Below are 26,419 nucleotides of genomic sequence, written 5' to 3' on the forward strand. Positions count from 1 at the left end.
TTCACCATCATCATTCAAATTGTCTACAATAATACACAAATAACTGTACCTAAACAATTTTTCTACACCATAGTAAAAAGGGCAAATTCATCTAAAACACATATGCAGTGGGAAGTGTTAATGGTATAACTTACCAACAGTCTGGATTCTGATGGTCATTTCTCTAACATGGGAGCCCGACAGGGGGGCGAGCGCATTCAGGCCCCTTGCAGGCTTGCTGGGCTCGCCACCTATTCTATTCTCCCTCTATGGGCTTCGTGGAAAATAGCCTGTGAAAGTCGGGATTCCAACTGTAAAGGTGGCCATACGTCTATAGATCAATTGTCAGATTGGGTTGGTTGGAACAAAAACCTGGTAATGGATGAGTGACAGTTTTTGGCAGTTTTCCAACATTTCAAAGCAAGTGGTCAACTGTCATTTACTCTCATCCATTATCAGGTGTTTGTTCCAACCAGCCCAATCTGACAATCGATCTGTAGATGTATGGCAGCCTTAAGGCTACTGACAGTCGGGATTCCAATGTCGGTGACTCATCCAGCACACGAGAAAGCTTTGCAGAGTCATACCACATTGTAGTACTGCCAGTTGAGGGCATCACAGATACACAACTGTGTTACAGATTAAGGCCCTTATTCAGATCTGATCGCAGTACAAATTTGTTCTCAAAATGGACAAAACCATGTGCACTACAGGTGGGGCAGATGTAACGTGCAGAGAGAGTTAAATTTGGGTGGGGTGTGTTGAAACTGAAATCTAATTGCAGAGTAAAAATAATGCAGCCAGTATTTACCCTGCACAGAAACAAAATAACTCACACAAATCTAACTCTATCTACACATCTTACATCTGCCCCCCCTGCAGTGCACATGGTTTTGCCCATTTTGAGAACAAATTTGTACTGCGATTCGATCTGAATAAGGGCCTAAATTTGTACAATTTCTGCTCTTAATTATGTGCACCACAATTTATTTTTGTACTGTAATTGTATATTGATCACTGTGTGAAAATTGCTACAGTATGTCCTTTTTGAATAGGTGACATCTATGCTCAGTTGCAACTGCACATTGTTGTCAAGTTCATTATAAGCCAGAGACTTGGTGCATGCTTGGGGAACAATATAAGTCATTATAACCATTATTACGCAGCACAAAGTTGCACAGCTGTACCTAAAGCTATAGAACAACTGTAGGCTAAATGAATATACATTCTAGATTTTGTGCACCTAAAGAAATACTACTGCAGTGGTTCTGAAACTTTCTTGAATCACTGCGCCCTAGAGTATCAGATTTTTTCCCCCACAATACCCCTCAGCCAAAAGTAATTATGCAAGTTTTGCTTACATGTCAACCTTAAGTTCAGTTATATGGTGTTGGACAGAGTCACCATTCTGTTTGTCCACATAATTTTTCGATCGGCAGGCATCAACTCTGGTTTTGTCCTTCACATATATCATAAACAATTAGATTTGGCTGTGGACCATTATCTTATGGCACTGATTACCACCAGGGTGCCACGGTACCCAGTTTGGGAACAACTGCTCTACTGGTTATTAATTGGCTAGTGTCTAGATTTGCAAAACACCTATTAATGACTGACAAAAAGAAAATAAACTTCTCCAAACACAAACTGTCTACATGATATAATCTACAACAACCTCGTTCATGAAATCATCCAGGTAATGTTTGCCTGTCCATTTTGCCTATACTTAGCACTAGCGTAACTAGAAGGTTAAACCTCATTCACTTAAAAAGCCATAGATTTGCCACGAGCTTCAGTATCCAAAACAGCTTAACTTGGTAATATTTCAATAAGAACAGTGTTTAAGCCAGTGTTGCCAATAGGGGTTGCGGGCCACAAGGGGTGACATCAGAATAGCAGAGCTGTTACCAAGCAGTGTCCATAATGATTTCTTGAACCGGGACTCGGGGGAGAGGCTAGGGGGTGCCCGGCATGATGAGAATGGTATCAAATCACGCAAGTGGGCATGGCTTTGTACCATGAGGCCACTCCCCCCCGTGAGCCTGTTATACTGCCGCACCAGGGAGGCCATTTGATTATTCGCCAGCCACTCGGACACAGAACTGTAGGTGGGGGGTGGGGGGCGTGGGGCGGTTGGCTGTCGTCGCACCCATGGGAATGCCCAGCATTTCATGGGTGTTCCCATGAAAACATTGGGTGTTCCAATGGTACTTTGCAGATGACGCGGGTGCGAGGGGTGGGCAGCTGACGTCAGCGGATGTCAGCTGCCCGCCCAGTTCCTACACAAGGCAATCACAGATATAAGACACTAGAGAGATGTCTTACATCTGTGAGCACTGTAGAAATCATTTGTTGGTCGGCGAATGGCTGCTTTGCATATGTGTGTGGGGAAACTCTGCATGCGAGGGAGGTTGGAACAGTCATGTGGGTGGCGGCGGTGTTTGGTTGACTCGCAAAGCTGCGGATTTCACAGCTTCGCGAATCCACCTGAATGACCTCCCAGATGTAAACAAAGGTACTGATGCCTCTAGTTTAATGTGATTTCAACATAGAACTTGCTGGAGAAACACTATCAGCATAGGGCATCTGTAAGCAGAAAGGCTTAATATCTTTGTATTAATTTGACAAAACGGGCATAAAAGTGCTGCACAATTTACTGCACATTTCAATCCATAACAATCAGCCAGTTTTACTGTAAAAAGATGTGTAACGAACAGCGCAAAGCATGAAGTCATAAGCTGTGTACCTATGGTGCGATTTTGGCTTACGATTTTGACTAGTCAAAATCGTATAGTAAGTTAGCCAAATTTGCGCAGTGTCAAGTAGAGATACAGGGTTTGTATAAAAAGTAATGAGACCTATTTTTTCTGACACAACTGTACGTCACAGCACGCATGCCCCAGGTGGGTTTGATGGAGCAGGAAGTCAACTTCAACGTGCACTGAGCATCAGTCGCCTACGATCTTCCATGCGGTTCATTTTGTGGTTTTAGTGGACCCATGTCCCTATGCTCGGTTGAAGCTTAAAAATGCAATGTTCTATCGAACAGCACTATTAAATTCTCAGAATCAGCTATGGAGACGTTAGCCATGATCCAGAAAGAGCATTGCCACCAACTGGAAGTTGCATCATGACAATGCACCAAGCCACAATGACTACCTGGCTTGGAACGGCATTGCAACGCTTCCCTAGTCCCTCTATAGCCCCGATCTGGCCCTGGCGGACACTGCCATGGGACCATAGCAGAAGTCAAAGTGGCTTTGATGCGCTGCTTGAAGGACGTTCCAGAAAAGGATTTTCAGGGCGCCTTCCAAGCGTGGACAACTCGTTGGCAGAGGTGTGTCGACCCACAAGGGTCTTATTTTGACTAATTTTTTGTAGCGATATCTTCAATATTTTTTCCCAAATTTGGTCTCATTATTTTTTATACAAACACTGTAGACTGTGTAGGCAAGACAATTTTGACTATGTCTATCTTTTCAAAGTATTTGGCCATAGGGCAAATAGCACATATTCAAAATTGTAAGTGAAGATAGTCAAAATCAGCCAGAATCGCACTGTGCATTCATGCATAAAATGATGAATTATCCTAAATCTACAGTAGTTACACACTAAGCGATTTTTTGTTACATTTAATGGTCACTGGAACATTTAGTATCAGCAGCATATAATGGGGGTCATTCATTTGTGGGTGCAAAGCAGCTATTATATGCACATTGATTGATTTATTCGCACTGTGTACAGTCAGTGCTGTAAATATTGGGACATTGGGGGTTATTCTAGTTCATTCTTTCTGACAAAATCCTTCTTAGATGGACAAAACCATGTGCACTGCGGGTGGGGCAGATGTAACTTGTGCAGAGAGAATTAGATTTGGGTGGGGTTTTTCTTCAAAGTGAGATCTATATTGCAGTGTAAAATAAAGCAGTCAGTATTTTCCCTGCACAGAAACAAAATAACTCACCCAAATCTAATTCTATCTGCACATGTTACATCTGCCCCCCTGCAGTGCACATGGTTTTGTCCATCTAAGAAGGATTTTGTCAGAAAGAATGAACTAGAATAAACCCCATTGACACAATTCTCATATTTTGGGCTCTATACACCACCACAATAGATTTGAAATTAACCAAACAAGATGTACTTTAACTGCAGACTTTCAGCTTTAATTTGAGGGTATTTACATCCAAATCAGGTGAACGGTGTAGGAATTACAACAGTTTCTATAAGGGACCAAAAGTAATGGATGGGACAATCAACTCAAAAGCTATTTCATGGACAGGTGTGGGCTACTCCCTTGATATTTCACCACTAGTTAAACAGGTAATAGGTCTGGAGTTGATCCCAGGTGTGACATTTGCATTTGCAATCTGTTGCTGTCGACTAAATATGAGATCCAAAGAGCTGTCACTATCAGAGAAGCAAGCCATCATTAGGCTGAAAATCAAAACAAACCCATCAGAGAGATAACAAAAACATTAGGTGTGCTCAAATCAACTGTTTGGAACATTCTGAAAAAGAAAGAACGCCCCGGAGAGTTCAGCAACACCAAAAGACACGGAAGACCACGGAAAACAACTGTTGTGGATGACAGAAGAATTACTTCCATGGTGAAGAAAAACCCCTTCACAACAGTTGGCCCGATCAAGAACACTCTCCATGAGGTAGGTGTATATGTGTCAAAGTCAACAATCAAGAAAATACTTCACAAGAGTGAATTTAGAGGGTTCACCCTCAATGTAAACCATTGGTGAGCCTCAAAAGCAGGAAGACCAGATTAGAGTTTGCCAAACAGCATCTAAAAAAGCATTTACAGTTCTGGAACAACATCCTATGGACAGGTGAGACAAAGATCAACTTGTACCAGAGTGATGAGAACTGTAATTTTTTTTTGACAATTACGGCTCCATGGATCAAAAATTGGGGACCATGGCCTTGCACCAGCATATAGAGGCAAGTGCCCATATCTACAGTACTTGTCTAATTTGGGTCACTATTGTGGCCACATCTGCAAAAGCTTCTATGTGCCCAATAACAAGTAGAGTCATATAATTCACATTGCTTCATTTTTCTTACTTACTATAATTCACAAGTAACCAGGAAAGCAAAACAAAAGCCCATTCACCACTTTCACAAACCGTTAATTATTATACAGAAACAAAATAAAAAAATTACACAAAGCAGAAAGACAAAGAAATAAAATTTGAATGATTAAAAAACTTTAAAGACAAGAGGCGTTTGAAAGTCAATTTGCAATACTGTATGTACCCCCACAGAAAAATAATTAGGAACGTATGATACTATATGTTACCCAGTTAAGTGACAGTTTGAAGACATGACCTAGCTTGTTTACCCTTACCAGTGAAAGTGTAATTTAAGAGTGTTTTCTAAATTATAAAAGTTATTGCAATATCCTGAGCCAATATGTAGCCAGAGGGTTGTATGGCATTATACCCATCTGAAATAGCATTTCAATATTTGTACAAAATACAAATGTAGCGGGAGACATCTTTGCAGGGGATGGCGGAAGAGTCGCCATCCGTCATCCCCCGCCAGCCGCCGTAAGGGGATGCGCGCACGAGATGCGCGCGTCCCTTTACAACGGGGCTCCCCCCGGGTCCCCGCTGCCTCGCCGACGGTCGCCCCGGGTCCCCACCGCCTTGCCGCACCCCCCCCCTAACCCTGTCCGTCTCCCTCAAGCGGAGATGGACAGTGTACCCGTCCCCCGCCGATGGGAAACTGGGACGCACGCGCGTGTGAGACGCACGCGCGTCACAGTCTCTATCACCGGCGCTCGCCAGTGCAAGGGATCTGGCGAGCACCGCCCAAAGATGTCTCCCGCTCCATCTGTACGTACAAAACATTTCTAATAGACTGATCGTTAATATGACATTGCATCCATCTACTAAATGTAGAGTTTACCACAAGGGATGACAACAGAAATCTTGTGGCCTTGTAAACTTCTTGGTAGGTAGAGAGTTCAAATAAGCAGGGATAAAAGACGGTACTAGAGAGGTGGGGGGAATTTATATTTGCATGAGTTTCATTTAGGTTCTCCAGTTTTTGTCTCCAATCCAAAAAAACATTTTTTGTAGGTTACAGTATTTGGCTACCGACTTACAGATGTGTCCTCCTACATCTACCCATGCAGTGTGAAATGCTTGGTGTGAGTGAGCCTTAATGCCCATGTGTCTTTTTTTTCTTCAAAAATTCACCTTAGTCGCAACGTGTTCAGCCTAGGGCACATCAGGACTTTTTCTGATTAATTAAATATACAATACTATCTGTTTGATAGTATGGGCCCACTAAGACCAGTTTCAGGTCTCTTTATTGCGTTGTTGGAGAGTGCCAGGCACAGGGAATCCCTTTTCCTAAACGGTGGAATGTATATATATATATATATATATATATATATATATATTTATTTTTATATACGAAAACTTGGGGAATCCGCACTCTAAAGAAAGAATAAGAGTTCAGGTGCCAGTCCAGAGGTACTAATAAGCAAACAGTATATCCGAAGATATAGATAAGACAGCACTCAATTTATATCACTGTGAATCCATCACAAAAAGCTTTTTTATATAGGTATTCAAGTATCAGCCAGATACATTTAGGTTTCCAATATATAGCAGGTTACAACTTGGGAATTTGCAAGCATATTCACCCATCCATGCACGACTTCATTAGTCAAAGTGGTTGGCAGTCGACAGATCTGTTTCGGCAACACATGCCTTTTTCACAGACTGACCCACAATAGCTCTTACCAGAACATATTATATAGCCACCAAGACAAACAATCAAATAATTGTACAATTGCTGCCCGTACTAATGATGTGCCAGTGCCTGTAGACTACATCTTGAATTGCTTTTGAGCTTGTGGAATAGGTGGTAGGAAAGACTATCCTGTTGGAACTTGTATCCCTTGTTGAGGGTTTCAGTAGCTCGTCACGTTCTAGGTTCATACACTTTTCCACTGCCGACTGTACTTCAAATTTATCGTAGCTAGAAATTTTTGAGCCATCTTGTTTAGGTGACGCGGTCAGCGATGCTGCTGGGTGCCTGCCCCCTGATTGGTCCGGCGTCCACGGGTGCGGAATGATGAGGCGGGAGAAACGGTGCGAAGCGCTGCTGTCTACCTGCCTCTTTCGACCTGACGCTTTTCAGCATAGTGGTAAGTGCGCTGCTCACCTGTACCATTCTCCCACTCATTTGCATGTCCACTAGTTACCGGCCCATGACCATATTTGGGTATCCGGTCAGGTAGTGTTGTTGGGCCTCTGACTGCTGATAGGTTGGTCTAACCTGCACACAGCGGACAGCAATTGTACAATTATTTGATTGTTTGTCTTGGTGGCTATATAATATGTTCTGGTAACAGCTATTGTGGATCAGTCTGTGAAAAAGGCATGTGTTGCCGAAACAGATCTGTCGACTGCCAACTACTTTGACTAATGAAGTCGTGCATGGATGGGTGAATATGCTTGCAAATTCCCAAGTTGTATCCTGCTATATATTGGAAACCTAAATGCATCTGGCTGATACTTGAATACCTATATAAAAAAGCTTTTTGTGATGGATTCAAAGTGATATAAATTGAGTGCTGTCTTATCTATATCTTCGGATATACTGTTTGCTTATATATATAAGCAACTCAGTAGCACACAGATATAAAAGTTTTGCAAATCAAATGGTACTTGTTTCCTAGCACGGGGTGGTCGTGTCGGAAAAATCGAAGCGTGGCGAGCGCAGCGAGCCCCGCGAGGGGACGCGTATACCTGTGAAGTTATACGCGTCCCCTCGCGGGGCTCGCTGCGCTCGCCACGCTTCGGGCTCGGTGGCTCGCTGCGCTCGCCACACTATTCTATTCTCAACTCCACGCCGACGTGGATAGTAGGGGAATGAAAAGGTCGGAGGACGCGCACCGCCGCCCCTCGCGGCCTCGCTGCGCTCGCCACGCTTCGGGTTGGCGTCTATCGTGGGGTGACGACGGAGACATCTATAATGTGAACTGGGTCATATTGGCCCATTTCACATTTTTCACATTTTCTCACGATTTCAATGTTAAAAAATATTTTAACATTGAAGCCAATGGAAAAATCGGGGGCATCGCGTCGGGACCAATGTTAATGGTCCCGACCGACGCGATGCCCCCGATATTTTACCTTTCCCGACACGATTTCAATGTTAAAATATTTTTTAACATTGAAGCCTATGGAAATATCGGGGGCATCGCGTCGGTCGCGTCGGGACCAATGTTAATGGTCCCGACCGACGCGATGCCCCCGATATTGTGTCCTAGCTGGCAAAATGGACCTGATTTCAAAGGAAATCGGGTCCATCGTATGGATCGTGTACCTTAACTTAAAGGTACACGATCCATAAGATTGTGGCCGTGCTAGGAAACAAGTACCAATCAAATTATTTACATTCTCCTTGTGCGTCCTTTGCTTTGCGACCAAGGCACATTGATTGAAAATAAGCAGAGTCTCATGGCACTGCAAGATATATAGTGATATTACATAGCAAAGCGCTGTCCAGTAAATATTTAACATTTACATCTGCACATCCATGAATATATTGTTGTAATCATCAAATTAATCAATTTAATCTGACTGTAAGGGCAAAGCGGAGTACCAGGATGTAATTTCTTAATAGCCCATAAAAACTCCACACTGATGGGATTAGTTGGAAAATATACAGACCCGGATATAATGCATAAACGCACCTCATTACATACTACCCACAGTATCCTCCTTTTGGACCTATAACCAGTACTGAATTTCCCATGAGGCATTTGAGGAACCATCCTATGGGTATGACTTGCTATAGCACTTGGACACTTGTTTTATTAATGCCAGTTCAAAATGTCCAGGTAATTACATTATATTTCTATTGTACTGTACCACAAGCTTTATAAAGTGAAGTGTGAAAATGTGGGACATGTGTAGACCCCTGAACATCGTCCTACTTAGTAAATATGTATACATTCTGTAAATTATTAATTTTTTTTATTTATTTTACTAAATTAGGGTTTATAAATGACCAAACGATACAAATGAATATACAGTAACTTTTCAAATTGCTTCGCTTTCACCCATCTCTTATATTAGTCCTACTGATTTACAAATGTCTTTGCACTGACACTAGAACTTAAAAAATCTTTTCTGGTGTCCACAAATTAAAACTTCTATTTGAATGTCAACAAAGTATTTACTGAATCTTCCTAATAGTACTGGGTGTGTAGTACAGACACAGCTTCTAAAATGCATAAATTCGTAGTATAATTTAAAAAACAAACAGATCTCAGTACAACCCTCGCATCCGGCTCTTCCCTCTTTCACATTAGCCTTTTATAAAAGCATGATCAAGCATATGTTTCATTATCATGAGGCCATTCTACTACCCTAGAGAATGGAAATTGGAATTGTTTTCTCTTAAGTGCAAATGACTTCAGTGAAGGAAAGAAAATCAATGCTTATCATGAGATATTTGTCTAGGAACATGTGTGCCTAATGATATTATTCAGTTCTTACCCCCTGCTAAATGTTCCACGGGCTAACATTAAAACCACACCTCTGCATTAAAGTCTCATTAGGCTCCACTTGAACACTGATTTCCAATAACACAAATTTGATTCTCCTGTTACTCATGTGATCGTTGAGTGATCCTCATTTGTATTTGAGATACATACATTCCTGACATAGAAATTGGAATCCAAGTCTAATGTAACAGTGCTTTACACTTACTGTAGGTGTATTTTATTGTTTAATACTGCCATGCATACAGATATAGGGGTACATTCAATGTGGAGACACATGGGCGGTGAGTGGCGGCAAGAGGGGCTTGTACAGCAATTTTTTTTTGCGAGGAAAAGCCGTACTCGCTGTCCAACCCCCCTCGCTATTTTCAATGTTCCAACAAAGTCCTTGCGGTTCCCGTAAACTGCGAGGTTCGCCGCAAATGCAGCGAGCCTGCTTCATTTTGTGGCGAGCCCCGCCATTTTGATGGACGCACTCGCCGTGGAAACGGCAATTGAATACTGATGGCAAGCTATGTCATGAGCTAAGGGCACTGCTTGCCGTCATAGCATTGAATATAACCCATAATTTGATGATTACATTTAAAATATTTTTTTTTTTACTTGCAATACCAAGTACTGACAACAATCCAAAACTGATATGCAGCCACAGATTTAGTTTTGACCAATAACAAAATAGGTGGAAATCATATAGTCAATGATAACAATATTCTTCTTCTTTAACATTTTTTATTTTATATTGTTTTTTTGGGAAAATACTAAATTTGCCACTTTTGATGAACCTTTAGTTAACTAACACATTACCTAAACATAATACTTTTTTTTTTAAATTAGATTTAGTGGTCCAACCTTAATTTTAAGACCAATTGCTAGCTTCCCAGAGCTAGTGTCAATGTAGGCAGCCAAGAGGGAGGAAATGAGCTTGGCAGGGGAGGTACGTTTTTTTAACTTTACTTTTATGCTTGTCAGTTTGCCGAGTCTATTCATGTCACTTCCCTTTTCTGAAATGTGGTAATTATTTTATGTCTCCTTGAAACAAGTTCTGACATCTTTACTCTAAAAGGAGAACCACCTCTGCAACGCAAATCTTGTCAGTTTTTTTTCCAAGCAACACATACATTTATAAAGGAGAGTTTATTTTAACTCTAGTATCTGCATATAAGCAGGTATGCAGCCTGCTCTGTTACTCACATACACTGACAGTATAGGCCGAAGGGTCACGAATGTCCTCCATTAATCTACCCTGTACATTTCCTAATGAGATTTGGAAACCATCCTAAATCCTCCCACTGAGGATACCAATCATGTTCAGCTTTAAAGGCTTATACAAAGGAATGGAAAACATTAGTTAAATCATGTGACAGACCAAACATTTTATTTCTTCCTTTTCTTCATGTAAAATCTGGAGAGTGTTATAAATGCACTAAGAATACATTAGAAATCTTTCCCTCAACATTCATTGGGACAGATTGAATTAGTCATGGCTATTATTGCAGGTTGCTAGCTTCTGGGTTAAGTGCCTAAAGCAATTAAATAGCCCATGACTTGCCCAGAGGGTAAATTTAGGATGGATATCTGCTCACCACCTCCTGAGGGGCAACCAGACATCTGCCATCACTAATGCTTCCAGGTGCTAGATGCAGGCTTAGCTATCATAGTCAGTAATTGCATAACCCCAGGCACTTACACCCAAAAAAAGTATTAAATAGCTCCAAGCACTAAACCCAGGAGCTAAAACCCAGTGGTAAGCCCCACTGCTTAAATCTTTACCACATCTATACAAAACATTATTATTCATCACCTGTAGCTTGGGAAAAGGAGAGAAGGGGCAGCGTAATTGAGGACCCGGAGCCTGGGCTGCAGGGAGAACGCTTACAGCAGCTGCCATCAGGCTCCTCTGCCATGGTCGCATCAGATACAACTGTGGGTCTGATTCAGAGCTGATCGCAAAAGCTAATTTTTTCTCAAATGCGTAAAACAATGTGCACTGCAGGAGGGCAGATTTAACATTATAAGGTGCCACAGACTTTGCGATATGTGCGATGTGCGTTTTGAAGTAGATCGCATTGTATCTAGTTCACATCGCATGCGATATGCTAAAACACCATGTGATTTTAACTAATTACAATGAGATCTAGTATAAAAAGTAATGCCTGCACATACTTTTTGTACTTTGCGATATGTGATGCGTGGGAACGTGCATCACATCTGCTATATAAACATGTTGCGAATTGAACTACGGATCTTATTCTGGTCCACATACAACGTTGCGTGTGGATTAAATGCCGGCCGCTGCTCACACAGCCAAATCATGCGATGGTTGCCGAGTATCGAATGATTTGGAAGGTACATGCAAAACTTAAGGCCCCCATACATCGAGGCGATTTGGTCCGATTTCGGCCAATCGGCCTGTTAAATCGGACCAAATCGCCTCTCCCTGATATGCAGTCGGGTCCGATGCGCGGTCCCGTGCGCATCGGACCCGACTAGGTGGTCGGACTGGCTGGCCGTCCGACCACCCATTCTGGGGCGGGCGGGAAGCAGGGACGCATGCGATCCATCACAATGGATCGCATGTGTCCCTGCCGCCGGGAAGGTTCCGGCGGCTCGCACTCTGTCGGGTGTCCGTACACTGCTGCGAGACGTCGCAGGCAGTGTATGGGCACCTTAAGCTTTGCTTGTTCCCTGTACGGGAAGAGGGCGGGCAGCTGACATTCGGTGATGTCAGCTGCCCACCCCCAGCAGCAGCGTCACTGCCCAATTTCCATAAGAACACTGAGCGTTTTCATGAAAACATGCGATGCATTTTGAACTAAAAAGTTAGAAATGCATGCGACCATCTCACCATGTATTAGCACGAATATAGAGGTAGATTTGGGTGGGGTCTGTTCAAACTGAAAAAAAAAACTGCTGGAATTTACCCTGCACAGAAACAATATAACTCACCCAAATCTAACTCTCTCTGCACCTGCAGTGCAGAATGGTTCAACATCTGAATTGCCCTGTCGAGCCCCCCACAAAGGTGAGGAGCAGTATTAACCTGGCCATACACTACTGCGATGTACAGCAGCAGTGTATGGCCATCCGACCCCCTTGAGCTGCCCGGGACCTTCCTGGCCTGGCCGGCAGGATCGCATGTGATACATCGCATGTTGTTGTTTCACATGCAATGTATCGCATGCAACTCTGTTCCCTGCTGCCAGGAGGGAGGTCCAAGTTGGAGGCCCATTCTTCTGAACCCATCCGATGCGCATGGGGCCACGCATCGGATCAGATCTCAAACACATCTGATTTGGGGCGATTGCTCATCCCAATCCTTCAGAATAGGGTCAAATCAGACCAAATCAGACTAGTGTAATTTATAGGATAATCCATTCCTAGGTCTGAACTGATATCAGTGATTCAATGGAAAATGTAGTTTTTTGCTAGACTTTTTTTCCCCTGGATCTGTGAAGCTGCCTCCAGGGCGGATAGACTCAGCTCTGCTTCTGAGATGAAGGGGATGTTAAAAGAAGAGCTGGATACAGGTAACTAGAAAGATTACAAAAGCTGAATTCAGCTGTGACCTAGGTTTGAGGTCCCCCTGCTGTGAAAGACCCGTTCATGTCATCTATATTTAAAAAGCCTGGATTGACAAGGAGAGATGATGTGTTGCTGCACATGCTATATCTTTTGATAAGTAGGCTGTTGGACTATCTATCTTCTTCATCACAGCGGTTGTTCTATGGGACAATGTTAAAACCTCGGCATATACAGTATCTATATATTGAAACCATTATTAAAACGATTTTGTCATTTGCCACAGTTCAGTTTTGCAGGGACACTGATCTGTTTTAAACTTGCTGAATATGGAGAGAGGGAGCTGTGAAGAGATTGGAGGTAGGAGCAGATAGGGACTGGGGGGTGGGGTGAAACTGTCACAGCCCAAAGTGAAAGTACATTGCAGAAGCCATCATTTTGATGCTCTTATAACTAGTATATTATAAATAATAGAATTTTGTTATCTTAAACATTATTTATTAAGAGATGTGGTCAGCATCCCAGCGGTCCGGATGCCGACGTCCAGTATACCGGCACCGGGATCCTGACTGCCATCAGAAGACCAGGACCAGAACTTTAAATGCATCCCAGTTGGTAAGTATGTGGGGAGCACCAGCTTGTGGCCAGGGAAGCGGGAAGGTTAGGTTTAGGCACTAGGGGGACTATGATTATGGGGGTTGGGGCAGAGGGTTAGGGTACTAAGAAACCCCTCTAAGGATTCTGGTGTTGGTCATCCTAAACATCAGGATATCGTATGTATGCCTTCTGCCTTCATTAAATACACATGCAACGCAAAGAAAAGTAATAATTTTTAAAAACTGGTACAACAAAATGACTGGAAGAGTCTAGAAATATTAAACATCCTAGCACCTGTTGTGTGTACGTCTAGCATGTTCAACCTTAAACATAACTTAACTTACTTAAATAAACCTGAAATAAAGACTCGGAGACATAGGTTTGGCAGAAATTGTTAGCTGAGTCATTATTGAATATTTAAACTAGTTTGAATTTCTTAAGCTAATTAAATAATGGTGGCCCAAGAAAGAACGGCTCATTAACTAAACTCCACCCCCACGTATTGTCTACGTAAACAATAACTACCCTACCAAGCGGTATCCACTCAACCTACAACATTGACTACCCACCCAGCCGGGTGGGGACGCTGCCCCCGAGCGGGTGATCGAGTGAAAGGCCTAAGTCAATGAATAGGCGAGCGCACCGAAAAACAATCTATATACGTAGCATAAACAGATAATGAAGGCTAAAACTACTAAACTGCCGTTCTGTCCCGCCTATCAGCCAACACAATTAACACCCAAACCCCCCCATCATTAACCAAGGGAAGGGAAGGAGGGAAAACTCTGCAGGAAAGAGAGGAAGACTCCTCCCTTTCCTGCTTCAATATCCCAGCTAACTCTGCCATTCCCTTTAACCCAATTGGATCCCCGAGTCACATGCTTCCCAAGTGTCACACACACAGCATTTGGATGTTTAACCCACTCCATGCCTAGTGCTGGCATTACGTTAATCAAAATGGATATAAAATACAAAAGAAAAGCAACACTACAGTAGCCGCAAGGCAGTTGAAAAAAATAATCCTCAGTATATAATAATAGTCTCAGAGATTTTCAGCCTCATAAGACTAACAATAAATGTTACCAGCACAGGAAATTTCCATGTACTTAAATTGCTGAACCAGAAGCAGCATTGTAATAATGCAGAGTGACTAAGGGGGGTATTCAATTAGTGCTGATTTCCACTTATTCAATTGGGGTGCCGTTAGTATTATTACATAATATTAGATATATAGCAACATACTGTATTACATACAAATCTCACATACAAAAACAGTTCCATAAGGCTATACCTTAAATGTGCAGTTAAAGTGAAAGTGAAAGGCCAGCCCTCTGTATATAAATGAATGCCATATTATAGACAGACATGGATTTTGTTCATCTGTCCTCTGCAACATAGAAATAATTAATGTCTGGGTGATTGGTGGTTCTGTGTGTTTTGTCCCTCACAGCTGTTACAATGTGTAATTCTGGTGTATCACATTTCAGGAAATAAAGCAGAAGAAGCTCTTTCGTAATAGTTTGTGGGCTGAGACGCCAGAGGGGGCTTCTCCTGTTTAACTTGGAAGAAACCTTTATCCTGTCCCCTTAATGGAAACATGGGCTCATTGTCTGCATGCGTCCACACTCTTCATTACGCCTTATACATAGCTCTACTGCTGACCTAAAGCAACCCCACATCTCTGCTGTCTCTTCTCTTTCCTGTGTGCAACATCTACACGCTGCTCCAACTAAATAAAAAAAAACAGCCCTGTTCATTCTTAATTGCTGATGGAAACACTGTCATATTTTCCACAAACCAAGCTTGAAACCATTACTGTACCACCTTCATTACTTTTTCCACAACATTTTACAGAAATGTCAGGAAACAGCTGCCTCTGAACTGATGAATTGGGCTTAGCACTGTAGCAGTGGTTCTCTGAGGTAGTACATTTTGGTTTCTGGAAGCTATAATGAATGTTTCATTCCTCCGTTCAACAAGCTTGTTTTATATGCAGTTATTCAAGTCTTCTTAGACAAGATCTGCTCTGGTGTGGGGAATTTGCAAGGATTTGGAACTGCATACCTCTAGGAAAAGATTGCTTCCTGCAAGTTGCTCAGCTGTCATTCTTGGACCATACTCAATAAAGTTCAAGTCTTGCGAGGGCCTAAAGGACCTTAATACTGTATGTATAGCTTTTAGCAGACATGGGAGAGGGGTGTATGGCAGAAGCTTTTAGATATATCAAACAGAGTGCAGTATGAGAGCATTCTACAAAATGAAGAAAAGTATTAGAGCATGCACTTTAAAACAACAGGGCTGCAGGATTAGGTGAAATTTAAGGAAGAGGTTTGTTTTTACCAAAAAAAGGAAGTATATAGTGGGAACAATGTTGCAACAGAGGTAGTAGAGCAGAAGGGTTGGGCAGGATATCCCAGCAGTTGAAATCCCGACAGCTAGGATGCCGTCATCAGCATTCCGATTTTTTAAAATACAGACGGATCCCGAAGTATTTTAACCCTAATCCAATCCTCCTGAAGCCTAACAATAACACATCTCTCCATCAGCCTAACCTTGACTACCCCCTCCCTCCTGCAGACTAACCCTAACCGCAGTCCGGTGGCTGTAGGAGTGAGTCACTCTTTCTGATTAACAGTGCTGTAGGTAAGTTGAGAAGTGAAAGTGATTACTCACTTTTCAATCTGAAGCCAGGTACACATTAAATCTAGCTGAACACTACAATTATTGTGCCAATTCACCAATAATCAGAGTGTAGGTACTGTATGAGTCATTAGGCCAATTGGCAATAAAACAATCAAAGTACTGCTTCAATTATCAGGTCGGTCAGTCTGGACAAAAGATATCGACTGAAGGTACTGATATAGTGTTTGTGATTCTTAATAATCTTCCCATGCTTCCTGTAGTTTGTCCTAATTACCCCATCTTCTTCTGGGAGGACAAATACAAAACCAGTCTGATGTGGCTGAAAATCTGCAAACTTATTAAAAACACACACTGACCCTTATCGTTATCCCCTTGAAGTTATGTTATAAGGTTCCTTATTTAGTATCCTGCCTGCGGTATTCAATGGTTCTTTTTATGCCAATCCAGATCTCTGAGGTGACCAGCAGGATAGCATTAAGGAAGTTCATAAATTCAATATTTCTTATAATGCTCTGTATTACTGTAATGTTTTACTTCTGAATGTCAGAATAAACCACAAAGGTAGGAGGGAACCTGTTCCTGTCAGCAGCTGCCACATTATAAACTCCAAGGAGAGGTAGAATTAGCTTTGCTTGCTTTAAAAGGGAAAAATATCAAAGCGAGGTATTGAAGAGTTGTATGAATGGCCATGCTTCTCTTTTAGTCAGGCTCAGAAACGATGAAAAGGATCAAAGAAGAAGGCATGAATGTTCTTCATTTTTATGTTGCAACTTCCACCGCAAATCAAAGGTTTTAAGGAACAGATCAACTTCAAATTCCAACCTCAACATCTTCCTACTGGAAGTCACCTGGTCCAGAATCATTCTACGGCAACATCCCAGAACAAACAATGAATGCCAGTCAGGTTGGGTGACTTTAACAAAAATGACTTTCCTGACAGTTTTATTAGCTAGTGCTCAGGAGTCCAGGTGGTGAGACAGAATTTGGGTACAAATTAAATCCCTTCCGCTTTGCTTGCAATACATTTTGTCACTCTGGCAGTGGGAAGACAAACTTGTAAGGTGTTAGAATCTTCTGTTTTTATCCGTAGAATTGCTATGTTGGTGTTAATAGGTCTGAAGTTCATACCACTTCCTTTCCCTCCTTCCTTCCTACATTGAATAGGTGTAAATATTTATTTGTTACAAATGAAAAACTGCAAGCCAAGGCTCACTGCTAAATATATTTACCAAGTGGATGGGAAAATCTAGCATTTAATACTACGCCATAGCCATTTAGAACTTTCTGCTCTGTCATTACAAATGACAACATTAACACCACAAATAACAAGGTGAACCATTTAAACCACAAACACAGAATGCAGCAGGTGTTCTGGGAATCAAGAGCGTACTGGTAAAAATGCCAGGATTAGCCATAACCTTACCCCTCATGGTATATTTATAGCTTTTGAACAGAGAAAATACATATATTTAAGACCTACAAATGCACTCATTAAACAAAATAAAAATAACATAAACTGTACTTGGAGGTGCAAATCTGTTGCTGTGCTTACCATAGGTTTGTATCAGTGCTCAGGGCTATTCGATTGCAGCATGGGGTAAACCCACAAGGTGCAATTACTGTGGATTTCTGTTTCTCTTGAGCTGCAAATCCTCAGTAAGTAGGACTGTCTGCCCTTACCACGGCCGCCACGTGCCACGTTAACCTATAGCTGCAGACACTTAACCCAGAATTTATGGATTAACGCATATTTGCTGCAGGTTTACTATGGGAGAAAATAGGTTTATAATTGAATTGCTCTGGCTCAAGGATATAAACCCATGCCAATCACCGCAGCTTGCCGAATATTGACCTAAATGTAGGCTATAGTATATTCAGTAAATGAAACCAACACTGTTTATAAATCCCGATTGTGCAGAAACAGATGACATAAGAGCAACACTTGTGTTATACTAACTGCATGTATGTGCAAATCTAATACATAGGTTCCTAGAGATGTGTCCTCATACATCTAGCCTCAATATGCCATGCAGCATGTGATGCTGGCGCAAGTGAGCCACCAAGTGCTGTGCAACTCTGCTAGCATTGGGTGTCCTTCTTTTGCCGAAAAATTTGCCTTACAGTGCATATACACGCAATGATTCGCTTCATAAGCGATATTGTCAAGCATTGAACCTGTCCTGGTGAACAATATAGCGCATAGACACTGAACAATATTTTTCAGTGATGTCACTGTGACCCCTCTCTATACATGCAGTTGTTTGACAATTGTTAAGTCTTTATATGGAGCACAACTGAACTTGACATGGAAAAAAGCTGCATCTGTTGCATTGTAGCAGGGTCTCAGACACATATACATTTACAAGTGTCATATATCAAATTAAACTGCACAGTCCAAATCCCATTGCATTGTGACTAAGATGTATTTTTTTTTGGGGGGGGGGGGGGAGGATAGAAGAGTTCAATGCTAGCTGAGTCTTACGTGATCTGACTCGCCGTGAGTCATATAACTTTTTGGCACGACTGCCGCAATGTTGTATGAGGACATATCTGTACAGCATTAAATAGTGTTTTAATTATTCATTTTTACCAGGTCTCTTCTACATACATGCTAACATACATTTTTATAAGTTGTACAAAAAAAATGATTTCAAGATCACATTTGTTGATGGTAACGATGTAACTAGTATAGTAATAGGTAAACAGGGCAGACATAATTTATTTTTATTTGTACACGGTAGATAGGGTATCTACACACAAGGTCAGGAAACATTTACTGTGCCTATACACAAACAACTTAGTGAAGGTGTTTTAGGGACATATTTAACAGGTAGCCTATTAAGCGATCCCAACAGTAGGACAGCAGTGAAATCTCCATAATATACAGTAAGCGTGTAATATACAACTGAGAGGTGAATGGAATGTACAACGTGATGATAATCTTTAAGAATATTGCTTAATAGCTTTGATAATGGAGAGGGTTATTGATGATAATAGTTTGGGTGCTATTCATCATGAAAGTGCAAATGTGCAAATACTTGAAACAGCCAGTCATACATTTATATTCATTATTCAACGTGCACTAAATCAATCAAAGCTAACTGCTGATTAGATGTTACTGGTTATTGTACCTTTGCACTTTGTAAGCAAATAAACCATATTATCTCAATAAAGGCAGTAAAACAACTGCAATACATATGTATAACATCACCTCATTGCAATAAAATTGTGTGTTACAATACTGTGCATTTCTACAGCGGTTTCTTGATACAGCTCTATTGATAAGAAACCCCTGATGATGATTAAACTGAGTCTATCATTGAGGCAGGGGTTCCCAAACTTTTCGGAATCATGGCACGCTGGAGTATCAGAATTTTTTTCGTGGCAGCCCTAGGCCAAAAGTTTCTTATTGAGTACTTAAAAAAAAAAATGTAAGTTAAATAAAGTGTGTTTATATGTGATCCTTAGGTCCAGTTATGTTGTGAGGGACAGTATTCACTTTGGTTTGTTCACATATTGTATGATTGGAAGCCCCAAGCACTGATTTTCCCTATTACATTGACCATACATAAAATGACATGGACCACCATCCCAGGGCACCCCTGCAAGTGCTCTGAGGCACCCCAGGGGGCCGTGGCACACAGTTTGGGAACCACTACATTAAGGTCTAAAGAAATTCAAGAAAACACTAATATGTTTGGGGATAAACATATTTACCTGATATCAGTTCTGGGGACGGGTGGTATCTTAAGAAGATAAATCGTATTCTCTTTATTTTCCCTTCACTGCACAAAGTAATCTATGGAGACAAAAGAGGGTTTTATTATTATTATTATTATTATTATTATTATTGTCATCATCATCACCAACATTTTTTTACAGGGTACAACAATGGGTCTACAGCATCATTCAAAGTGCTTACAAAAGTACAGTACAACGTAAGAGTACAATAAATAGGACAACTATGTCTGCAGAAGTCTTTTAAAGTTACCGTGGGCACCCACATAATCTGCCTATTTCCATCCTTCCTGAGTAGGGTATCTTTATTCAGTGGGAAGGAATGTTATAAGGTAGGTCCCATTCACCTGACAATGGTATCCACAGCAACTTACAGGGGTTGCAGGAGCAAAGTTAGTGGCCAGGCCACTCCTAGTCACATCATTATTGGTTACTGCACATAAACGCCACTGACCTCTTCATGTCGCTTTGGTGCTGAAGCCACCAGAATGTCAGAGCAATCAAAACCGAACCCCCTTCACATCTCCCCCATGATACATGAAAAATGTAAACCGTGTAGAGGACCCTGCTGTGCTGCCCCTAGACACATGTACCTAGTGGTAAATCAACCACTTGGGTGTTGGGGATAAGGCAGTAGGTGGCAGTGTAGCCCCCTAGCTGTACATGAAAGCTAGTCATCCACATGCCAAGTTCTGTGGCATTACCATCCGTGATGTATCACAACAGATACCCCTTGAACTCCCCTGGCAGCTCCCCAGGAGTTCTTCTGATAAATCGCATTTGATTTATTGCATGTAAAAAGTCGGAAGGAGCCCTCCTGGGGGGCTCAAGGAAAAACAGGTCCAATCTGTCCCTCGGACACTTCAGACCTGTGTATGGGGGCCTTTAGAACCCCTATAGTTTTTACATCCTACACTGAGGGATTTTAATGTGGTGCCATTTGCATGCCCTGTTCCTGTCTGATTACATTGAATGCTGATATCCTGCCACTAGCAATGTAATCCCAGCTATGTCCATGCACACAAATGCCAGGCTGTAAATTAAGCAATTATTCAAGGACTGGTCCCAACTCATAATACACAACACATGTCTCCACAATATTACTTGCTATCAAACATGAAAACAAGCAGGCAATGATAATGTTTCGCTAACCAGTACATGTAAACAGTGCTCGAAATCTACATTTTAACATATAAGAAAACATATGCTTTGGCTTCAGACTTGTAGGCTTTGAAACATCATAAGACTTTCCAGGAAACTCATCTGGATTCAGTCTATGCAGGACATTTCAGAAGTTTGGAATTATTACAAGGGATTCGTTATTATCTTTACAATCCCTAAATGCTAGGAGATTCCTCCATTTTTGTGCACTTTAGCTCTCCCCAGGCGGTCTGAAGATTTCAATGAAAAAGGAAAACAGCCATAATTTGCATTCCAAATGTTCCAAACGGAGTCTTTTCCAATCTTATCTAGAGAATGTGCAGATTTCTAGCAAATAACTAGCAAAGAAGCCCAGATTTGTAATTCATCCCTTCTAGCAGCTGGCCAGAAAGCCGGAACATGACTTATTTTTCCTGGTAATAATTGTTTTCCTTTGTTAACAGCAAAATGTATTTTTCCCTTCAACCTGCCAAAACCAGCTACAGTATGTACACAACTTGGTTTCAAAAGATCTATAAGACAGTATTTTGAAAATTCTATTATCACTTACACACTGATCCCATTAACTGCAGCAAAGCAACATAGAATCGAAAAATCTTTTTTGCTGAATAAACAAAGTTTTTCAACATACATGAAGGCGCTGTAAAGTTATAAATAATTAGGTCAGGCAAGTCTCTCTTTCCTCCTGATCTGGCCAGATAGACATTACTGCATTGGAACATGTGCGTAACAGATTAAAAACAGTATAAGTGTCCCCTACTTATTTAATTGACCTTTGGCTGACCGTATACATATACAAGGGATGATGCAGAACTGAATGCAAATTGCCCATAATTGCCCCTGCAGTGCACAGAACTAAGGGCCTGATTCATGTTGGATCAGTCCCTGGTGTATCCACTCCAGTGGGCTGATGGTGCGGCTCTTTGCATGTGTATGGACGATTATACGCATGTGAAGGGCCGATGTGCGAACACCTTCAGTGACTATCACAGTTGCAGAGGTGTTCGCACAGAGGGCGGCAGGCAGGGGGAGGACAGGGGACTGGCACTTGGGGACGTCCAGCTTTTCCTGGCCATGCAAAAATGGTGGGTGCGGGCAGAAAAAATGCTAGTCCCAATGCAAATGCAGGTGGTTCAAAGCCTGCTCGGGGCAGGGTGGCTGATGTCACATGGCATTAGTCCCCGCTCAGTTCTCAGACATTTTCGATCCAGATAAAAGTCTTAGACTGACTATTATTTGCGAACGGGGAAAAATCATTCGATGGTCGGCAACCATCAGATGATTTTTCCCCTGTACACTGGCATGTGTGTCAGCATACACATCCATTCCCGTGCTTCCAAGGGGTTTTGCGGGGGTGTTGAGCATACGTGAATGACCGCTGCTCAGCGAGCAGTAGTGACCCAGGCTTTAAATGCATAGATTAAGCTGGGTATAGAGTATGATCTTTATAAGCAGACTGCCACTACCCATACACTTGCTAAGAAATCATCATCACCAGCCCTATTCTTGGCACATACAGCACGTATGCCATCCGCCAACTCCGCATAGCCTGTAATTCCATCAACATGCCCTCATTGTATATTGTCTATTTGAAATCACCCCGATACAGGATGAGACACAACAGAATAGTGCACATCTCTGCACATTGCCCTTTGGTTTTGCATCAGTCCCAGAGTTCTTTTAAACTGTTCTGGGGTTACCTTCAGGCCTCTCCAGGGCTTTCCCATGGCCGTCAGCCTTCCTGAAAGCTTTATTACGGTACCTCTGTTGTATGACACGTACATGGCTCACCCTGTGAGAAATGTTCACATCACTGTTTTCTGCCATGGCAACTAAACATATACACAGAAAAATATTGTGCTACACAAATGTACACATCTGTCATGTTTCTATGTAGAGATACCTGTTTTGTGATATCACAGCTATGTGTGACCTGCCCAGAAATGCTGGGAGGTGGATGATGGGAATACATAAAGGTACGCTCCGAGGCATGGGAAGGCTGCATTTAGTCGTCAGTATTCCTATGAAAATTCCAATTCCAGGAAAATTGTAAAGAAGCATATGCTTTCGAAAAATACCTTCAACAGTAGTACAGATGTGTCCTCATACATCTAGCCTCAGTACCCCATACAGCGTGAGATTTCTGGCGTGAGGAAACACAAGGACCCATGTAACTCTGCTGTTGTTTGAGTGCTTTTCTTTTTGCCAAAAATGCATCTCCTTCGTATTGCACCAAAAGACTGTATATTTGTGTGTGACTGAGTCTTCATACACAACACAATGCAACTTAGCACGGAAAAAAACTGCACCCGCTGCAGATTTTGGTACTTGTGTATTTTGGCAGTGCCCGATTTCAGCATCGTACGATGAACGTATCGCATCGCATGCCATGTACCCGATGGCATGCGATGCGACGCGATTTTGACCCCCTATACGATGAAAAATCGTATAAGCACCCTAATGGGTGCTTACAATGTTAAATGCACCCCCACGCCACCCCCCCACTATAAACGTGAACCCGAAGCGTGGCGAGCGCAGCGAGCCCGCGAGGGGCGGCGGTACGCGTCCTACGACCTTTTCATACCCCCACTATCCACATCAGCGTGGAGTTGAGAATAGATTAGTGTGGCGAGCGCAGCGAGCCCCGCGAGGGGACGCAGATACCTTCACAGGTAAACGCGTCCCTTCGCGGGCTTCACAGGTATCCGCGTGCGCTCGCCACGCTTCGGGCTCGGTGGCTCGCTGCGCTCGCCACACTAATCTATTCTCAACTCCATGCCAACGTGGATAGTGGGGGTATGAAAAGGTCGTAGGACGCGTACCGCCGCCCCTCGCGGGCTTGCTGCGCTTGCCACGCTTCGGGTTCACGTTTATAGTGGGGGGGTGGCGTGGGGGTGCATTTAACATTGTAAGCACCCATTAGGGTGCTTAACATTGTATAAGCACCCATTAGGGTGCTTATACAATGTTTAATCGCATCGCATCGTATGGCATTGTATGCCATGTACAATGGCATACAATTTGAAAATTGTATGCCATCATACACTAACCAACGAAATTGTGTCGCATCGCATACCATCGCATGCGTTATGGTATGCGCTGCGATGGGCGCCGCCAAAATACACAAGTACCCAGATTTTTTATCCAATCTATCTGGTGGGAACAAAACCATGGAATGTATGAGAGCAAATGACAATCAAAAAATTGTTCCCAAACACTTGAAAACAGACAGTGATCAGTCAGACAAATTGTTTAAATCATTCTGATATAACAAATTTCTCAAAGCATATCTTTTTTTCTGTTTTCCTGCATTTTGGTGGAATTTTTGATTGTCATAAGCTCCCATACATTTCCAGGTTTTTGTTCCCACCAGATAGATCAGACAGAAAAATCTGTACGTGTGTAGGTACCAGGGCCGGACTGGCAATCTGGCACTTCTGGCAAATGCCAGAAGGGCCAATGGCATTGTGGGCCGATTTTGTGCATTGCGCCGGGCGGCGGTGTCATTTGCATATTGACCTCATGACACGACCGCACATCTGATATCCCCCCCCCCCCATTCTGAGCAGCATGTCCACGTCACGACGCAGGATGTGTCCGGCCCGACATCACGATGCAGGAGGTGGTGTGGATAGACGGGGCTCATGACCAGCCTCATGACCAGCAGGCGCATGCGCGGTCGGTGCGACATCTAGCCGTGACTGCAGGAGGCAGTGGCGCGGCTCAGCACGCTTGATCTGAGGTTCCCAGAGACCAGGTGATGTGCGGCCACCGGGACAGGTGAGTGTTATCTCCTGACAGTGAGCAGCTCAGATGAATTGCTTCTTGCCCCCTTATAAAGCTATGTTGCCACATTGAGGATAGAAGAATTGAGCCGCTGTTGCTATGGCAACCATTGACACTGCCATGCTGTTCTCGAGCACCATGCTCTTCTCAGGTCACATTACATATTCATGCGTATGAGTGAGATACCGTACCAGCACACCTTGCATAGTGTCCTGTGACTGGGCTACTGCATTTGCTATTTATTAAGCACTCACTTTCACGGCTATTATTAGGTGTGTTCCATAATGTGTATTGGGCATAATGGATTGTGTGATTGTATAATATTCTCTAATGGGCAGTATGGTGTGTTCCATAATGTGTAATGGGCATTACTGTGTGTTCCATAATGTGTAATGGGTAACGCCTTTTTTTCTGATGGTACGCCTTCTTTCCATGAGGCCACGCCCCTTTCTTACCACACGGCTTCGCTGCACAAGGGTCCCGCCTCTTACAAGTGGGCCTGTGTGCTCAAAATGCCAGGGCCGATTTCTGGTCCCAGTCCGGCCCTGGTACGTACCTTTAGATTTACTTTCTATTAGATCACTATTAGATCTGGGTCTGGATCTGAGGGTACACATGGTGAGATATGCCCTATTTTATTTTGCTTATAGAGGCAAAATTGAATAGAAATCGAAAAGATAAATAGTTTTGGCAGGCAAGACTATATTGTACAGGTCTGTCAAATCGAATGTGAACACTGTTGTAACTACAAATAATCATAAAGAAAGAGAGCATTTGTGTATCTAAATATATCACACACCAGCGACAACAGACTCAGGGTGCTCTTTTTGTATTTTTGTATATTTGTACTGTTGTAAATAACCCAGATCCAGACACAGACCCAGATCCAGACCCAGATCTAATAGTGGTCTAATAGAAAGTAAATTTCACAGTGTGTATGCACCTTCAGCACACAGATATACCATACATACTTACAACACTTCAGACCAATTCAGGGGGTGGTGCAGAACTGGCTCCTCATTAGGCCCTGCCCTCAATACAGAGAAACACTTGCAATTCATGGGTTTGTTGTAAAGGGGCAGGGCTAAATGAAATTATTAATTATTTAGTCATTCCTGCTTCCCACGTGATTGCTGGTGAATGTCACACCATCCTGCCCACTTCACTGGGAAGAAGCCTCCTACACTTCTACGGCTGCGGCGGAATACCACAAAAATCGTGTGTCTCCCACATCTTCCAAGAGTAAAGCTGGCCATACAGTTACAGATCAATTGTCAGATCTGGCTGGTTGAACAAACACCTGGTAATAACTCAATGACAGTTTGGCAGTTTTCCAGCATTTCAAAGCAAACCGTCAACTGTCATTTGCTCTCATCTACTACCAGGTTTTTGTTCCAACCAGCCAGATCTGACAATAAATCTGTAGATGTATGGCCACCTTAAGAATACATATCT

The 26,419-nt window shown here is 42.5% G+C and overlaps 1 protein-coding gene across 5 annotated transcripts in view; it reads right to left on the reverse strand.

Annotated features, from left to right (window-relative positions):
* The window catches only part of HIVEP2 (HIVEP zinc finger 2), a 197,020-nt gene that overhangs the window by 63,102 nt on the left and 107,499 nt on the right, over nt 1-26,419 (reverse strand). For all 5 annotated transcript variants that reach the window (XM_083176539.1, XM_083176540.1, XM_083176541.1 and 2 more), the window contains one exon: nt 19,997-20,078. The gene's annotated coding sequence lies outside the window, so the exon portion shown is untranslated. The remainder of the gene's footprint in view (nt 1-19,996; nt 20,079-26,419) is intronic.

Source organism: Crinia signifera, chromosome 3 (assembly GCF_055691185.1).
Source record: "Crinia signifera chromosome 3, ASM5569118v1, whole genome shotgun sequence".
NCBI lineage: Eukaryota > Metazoa > Chordata > Amphibia > Anura > Myobatrachidae > Crinia > Crinia signifera.